Genomic DNA, 5,706 nt, shown 5'->3' on the forward strand with positions numbered 1-5,706 from the left:
ACTGTTTGTGCAGATGAGTCTGTGGAGCTACTTTGGTCTGTGAGGATGGAGCTGCGACTGTTTCTTCTTCTTCTGTTGGTGTTGTTCTGCAGAGGACAGAGTTTGACGGCTCCGGAGTATTGCCATGACCTGCCATGCCCCAAATTCACATCTGAGAAGATATCAATTGTAGGTTTTAGAGCAGTTCACACACACACACACACACACACAATAGAGTATATGTAGAAAAACAATTGTATGTTTTTTGTTTACCACAGAAAGATGTTGAGGAGCATTTGTTTGATGACACTGAATGGATTTCCACCACGATGAAGAACCCTACGTCCTCTGACCTTATGGCAGCACATGAAAGGCTGAGTAAAGTTACAGGTATGTATGCCAAAAGTTTCACTTATAAAGTAGTTTGGTTGTGTGATGCTAGTAGCTAATTTGATATACTAGAGGAGCGCGTGCTATAATCAAACAAGTAAAACTTGGACTACCTAAATGAGTCAAAGAATCGCAACTTTATAATGTTGTTCGTCAATAAACAAAATCATGTAGATGAGCAAAACATCAGTTGAGACATTTCATTCCATTGTAATTAACTACCTACTGAATTACCTTCTGACACACCCTAAACAACAGTAAGAACAAAACAACTAAGTATGCATTCACCTGTTCCTGTAGCTCAAGTGTAAATCAAGGCAAGGTCTTATTAAAAGGGCAAGGTTTATTACTGAAAGAAGAACAAAATGGCACAGAGTGAGATTGCTGGGTATTGAGAGAAAGATTTATTGTGTTGGTCTAAATCAAGCTGTTTTTCATAGGGGTAGCCAGATGGGGCCATGGAAAATCTTGAGGTGGCACAAGAAAACAAAAGCCAAAACTGAATTTCAGGAATCTGATTATGCTGTGGTACAATATACATGTATGCTAGCTGAAAAGTATGTCATCTTGGAAAGTTAGGGAATCACTAACTGATATACTTACTAGGCAACCATAGAGCCCATTTTCGTTAAGATATTCTGAGGTGAGAGTTCAAGGAGCCCCTTTAAAAATGGTTATGCCAGTTGTTACCATGCCAAAAATTAACCTAAAGCCCCTCTCTGCTGCACAAAAAAATGCTAACATCTGGCTTTTTAATGTAATGGGAATTACAACTGGCAATCACACCCAGGTCAAATGACTGCAGTAGTCACGTGTATTTATTAGGGCTGGGAATCACTAGGGGATTCAGCATATGATATTATCATGATACGATATTACTGCGATATGCCGAGTATTGCGATAAAATACATTGCGATACACTGTGTAATCACTGTTTAATCATTTTTATTGCAGAAAAATGTGATGCAAAGCAGACAGACTGACCAATAGCGCCATACAACCTGTCAGAAATGCTGCATACACCTGACAAACTGTACTGTTGGCAGATTTAACGTCCTCTGTGAGGCCAGATTAAGCGCATGAGTGAAACACTTCACATGCAGGTATCCTTCTAACTGAAGGGCAACACCTATGTTAGAAGAGTTGTCTGTTCCAACATTCTTGTGCTGCATTTTGCAGGAGGTCTGCAATGTTTGCTCCAGTGTGACTTTCGTGTACTGCTCCAGTTAGCTAACGTGAGACAGCAGTCGCCAGTTCGCTGTGAGATAATGTGCCGTTATAGTCATATATGAATCCACTGACCTTGAAGTCCAGGCGTCACAAGTTAATGCCACCCTTCCTGCTGTACTCAAAGATTCCTCAACTTTATGCTTCACTTCTCTGTAGAACTTTGGTACAGCTGTGTTGGTTAAAAAAAACATTGGGATGAATTCACATACCTGGGTTCCAGTGTTTCTAGCATGTAACAAAAGCCTTTGTTTTCAACAACGCTGTATGGACACAGATCTTTGCACATGAAGTAGGTGATGGGCTGTATTATTTTCTTTGCTCTCTCAGAGTTTGATGGTAGTTTTGTCAAACTAAGTGTGTCCAGTGTTGGTTGATTTTTCACCGGAGCAGGTTCAGTGTTAGCTTGACCGTCAGTGGCTAACGCTTTCTCTGGATGGTGGCGTGTGAGTTTGTAATATTCCCAGAGTATTTATTCTCATTTGACACTGCTTCCAAATCGCATGTGTCATATCAAAGTCCTCCTCGCCTTCTGTGTTAAAAAATCCCAAATAAGTCCAGGCCTTGGATTTAAATGCCAACGTTGCATTTCTAATTTTTTTCTGTGGTACCTCCATCTTTGTTTATGATGAACTTTCTGCCAAATGATGCTGACTGAGACCTCTGTTCACCTCCCCAGGAAATAAAGCATCGGCACCACCTAGCTGACCAACAAACCAATTGGTTTTATTATTCTAGTACTGTAAAATGTAATAAAAGGTGCATTGGAAAAAATTTGTGATGTATATAATAAAAGATTGATACTTGGTGTCTGTGTATCGATACAATATCGCCACACAAAATATCATGATACTATGCTGTATCAATTTCTTCCCAACCCCTAGTATTTATTGGCTCCAGCTCTGACGAGCATTTATAGAAACACAATTCTGGCCCCTTAACCGATGAGATACAATAACATGCCATGACAAACACTGCAGTGCTCAAACATTGATCCAAATTAGTCTGCACCAAATTTGAAAGAGAGACTGAGTAAGTAAGAGATAAATTAAAAGAGGTAACCATTGTAAAGTTTTCCCTTACCTCTTGCTTCTTTTTACTGTTTACTAACCTGTTTTCCGGCACACAGAAAGGCATACTGGCAATGGGAAAGGAGTCCATAGCCTATTTTTAGTGCTACTTACCTCCTCCAACATGGTTTGGACCACTGGATGTCTTAGGTTGTCTAGTTTGACAAGATACTACTACCTTTGCTCTAGCTTGAAGCATTCAGGTTAGGGTGGCCAAGATTTCAGACATAATTGTGAGTTTTTACTCAAAGAAGCATCAGAAGTTTTGTAACTGTTGGCAAGATGACAAATCACTGTATGCTCTACTCAGACACCTGCCTGCGTCCCTGTAGTGCAGGACAGTTTTATATATAAGCTTGTTGACATTTTGTACCATGTGTGCCTTTTCCAGGTTATGTTAACTCCTGGCCAGTGTTGGTCAACGTCACTAACGGCAAGACTTTGGCGTTATCCTGGTTTGTTGCTCCTGGATCAGTGCCCGAAATCAGTGATTCAGAAGTCAGACTAGAAAGAGGACCTAAATCTGTCTATGTCAGGTGAGCAGAACCTGTACTTTTACCTGTCACTTCATTGTTATATTGGAGTTTTTCTTAACACACACCGAATTCACCGTAACTGAGAATTCACAAACATCAAACTACCTACTGCAGATTTAAATGATCAGACAATTTGGCAAATGCCAGCGATATCAACATGCATACAAACAAAAACAGAGGTAAAAGAGAGGGTAAATGTGAAAAATTCATATGTCATATATATATGTATATGTATATATGACCATGACACACGCCGGTCTAGACCTCACAGTAAATGATGACTTTGACAAAGTATTTGATGTACTCTGAAACCATTCTCTTCTTTGTTTCCAAATCATATAAAAGGAGCTCACATTACTTTCCAACCTTGGAGAGAGGTCAAGAAGATAAAAGGGCACTTTGTGACAACTTGCGTGAAGGTGGGAAAACCTGTACTGATGACCAAACTTATTTTGTGGCTATCTATGACTCCTTTTTCTCTGTTGAACACTACAGTGAGATCTGGATCGAAAAAACCCTGTAAACTGCACATGATATAATCACTGCAGTAACTCTGGACTTATTCTTTAAATTAAGATATTAACTGTTTCACTTTTGTGGTAGAAAGCCAAGAAGATGTGATAGTATCATACTCACTTTACACACTTATTGCATTAACATATTCTGTATACTACCTTATTGCGGTCCTGCTGAAATGAACAGACATATAGTAGGTAGCCAGCAGACAAACATTCCTGCATGCTTCTGTTGCATGCTGGAAACTGGTTTGGGGAATGTTCTTGGTGTTTACCAGCAGCTCCTCCCGCTTTTGCTGATGAGTGATAATATTTTTGTCATGTGATAATGCTTCTTGCTCTGAACATATCTGCTGTAAATCAAAAAACAACCCGTGTCCCTGCCCTGAACAATAAATTGTTGACAGCTTCATCTTGGTTTGTATGTGTGATTAATGCCACAAGCTATTCCTACCTCTCTCTCGCTAATGAATAGAAAATTGACTTCAGATCACCCCTGCCAAAGGTACAAGCTAAAAGCTAAAAGTACAAGAACGGCACATCTCCCATTACACAAAATTGTTACTGTGCGACAGGGTGTCACCTCCTCACATGACGAATATGGACTAAACAGGTGATTTGTAGTATTATGACCCAGCTCATAAAGGGAAAAGGAAGCAACATAAAACCAGATTTTTTTTGGTGACTCTTAAGGCTCATTTATGCTTCTTTTACGTTTGAAAATAGATGCATTGGTTTCAAACATTGTAAAAGTCACTGCCCTCATACTTCCATGCGTTCTTTATGATGGCATAGATATAGCCAATAGATGGCACAAGAGGTCATAAAAAGTCAAAAAGAGTCAAAAGTTTCACACCACAAACGAAACGACAGTGAAGGAGGTCGTAATAATGTACAGTACAGGCCAAAAGTTTGGACACACCTTCTCATTCAATGCGTTTTTTTTTATTTTCATGACTATTTACATTGTAGATTCTCACTGAAGGCATCAAAACTATGAATGAACACGTGGAGTTATGTACTTAACAAAAAAAGGTGAAATAACTGAAAATATGTTTTATATTCTAGTTTCTTCAAAATAGCCACCCTTTGCTCTGATTACTGCTTTGCACACTCTTGGCATTCTCTCCATGAGCTTCAAGAGGTAGTCACCTGAAATGGTTTCCACTTCACAGGTGTGCCTTATCAGGGTTAATTAGTGGAATTTCTTGCTTTATCAATGGGGTTGGGACCATCAGTTGTGTTGTGCAGAAGTCAGGTTAATACACAGCCGACAGCCCTATTGGACAACTGTTAAAATTCATATTATGGCAAGAACCAATCAGCTAACTAAGAAAAAAACGAGTGGCCATCATTACTTTAAGAAATGAAGGTCAGTCAGTCCGGAAAATTGCAAAAACTTTAAATGTGTCCCCAAGTGGAGTCGCAAAAACCATCAAGCGCTACAACGAAACTGGCACACATGAGGACCGACCCAGGAAAGGAAGACCAAGAGTCACCTCTGCTTCTGAGGATAAGTTCATCCGAGTCACCAGCCTCAGAAATGGCAAGTTAACAGCAGCTCAGATCAGAGACCAGATGAATGCCACACAGAGTTCTAGCAGCAGACCCATCTCTAGAACAACTGTTAAGAGGAGACTGCGCCAATCAGGCCTTCATGGTCAAATAGCTGCTAGGAAACCACTGCTAAGGAGAGGCAACAAGCAGAAGAGATTTGTTTGGGCCAAGAAACACAAGGAATGGACATTAGACCAGTGGAAATCTGTGCTTTGGTCTGATGAGTCCAAATTTGAGATCTTTGGTTCCAACCGCCGTGTCTTTGTGAGACGCAGAAAAGGTGAACGGATGGATTCCACATGCCTGGTTCCCACTGTGAAGCATGGAGGAGGAGGTGTGATGGTGTGGGGGTGTTTTGCTGGTGACACTGTTGGGGATTTATTCAAAATTGAAGGCACACTGAACCAGCATGGCTACCACAGCATCCTGCAG

The 5,706-nt window shown here is 40.3% G+C and overlaps 1 long non-coding RNA gene across 1 annotated transcript; it reads left to right on the forward strand.

Moving 5' to 3' along the window:
* LOC117248614 (uncharacterized) lies at window positions 1-4,129 on the forward strand. Its single transcript, XR_013487837.1, has 4 exons — window positions 1-168; window positions 258-369; window positions 3,058-3,202; window positions 3,548-4,129. It is a non-coding gene; the product is annotated as an uncharacterized LOC117248614 (long non-coding RNA).
* Window positions 4,130-5,706: the final 1,577 nt, after the last annotated feature.

The sequence above is a fragment of the Epinephelus lanceolatus genome, chromosome 17 (genome assembly GCF_041903045.1).
Source record: "Epinephelus lanceolatus isolate andai-2023 chromosome 17, ASM4190304v1, whole genome shotgun sequence".
NCBI classification, from domain to species: Eukaryota; Metazoa; Chordata; class Actinopteri; order Perciformes; family Serranidae; genus Epinephelus; species Epinephelus lanceolatus.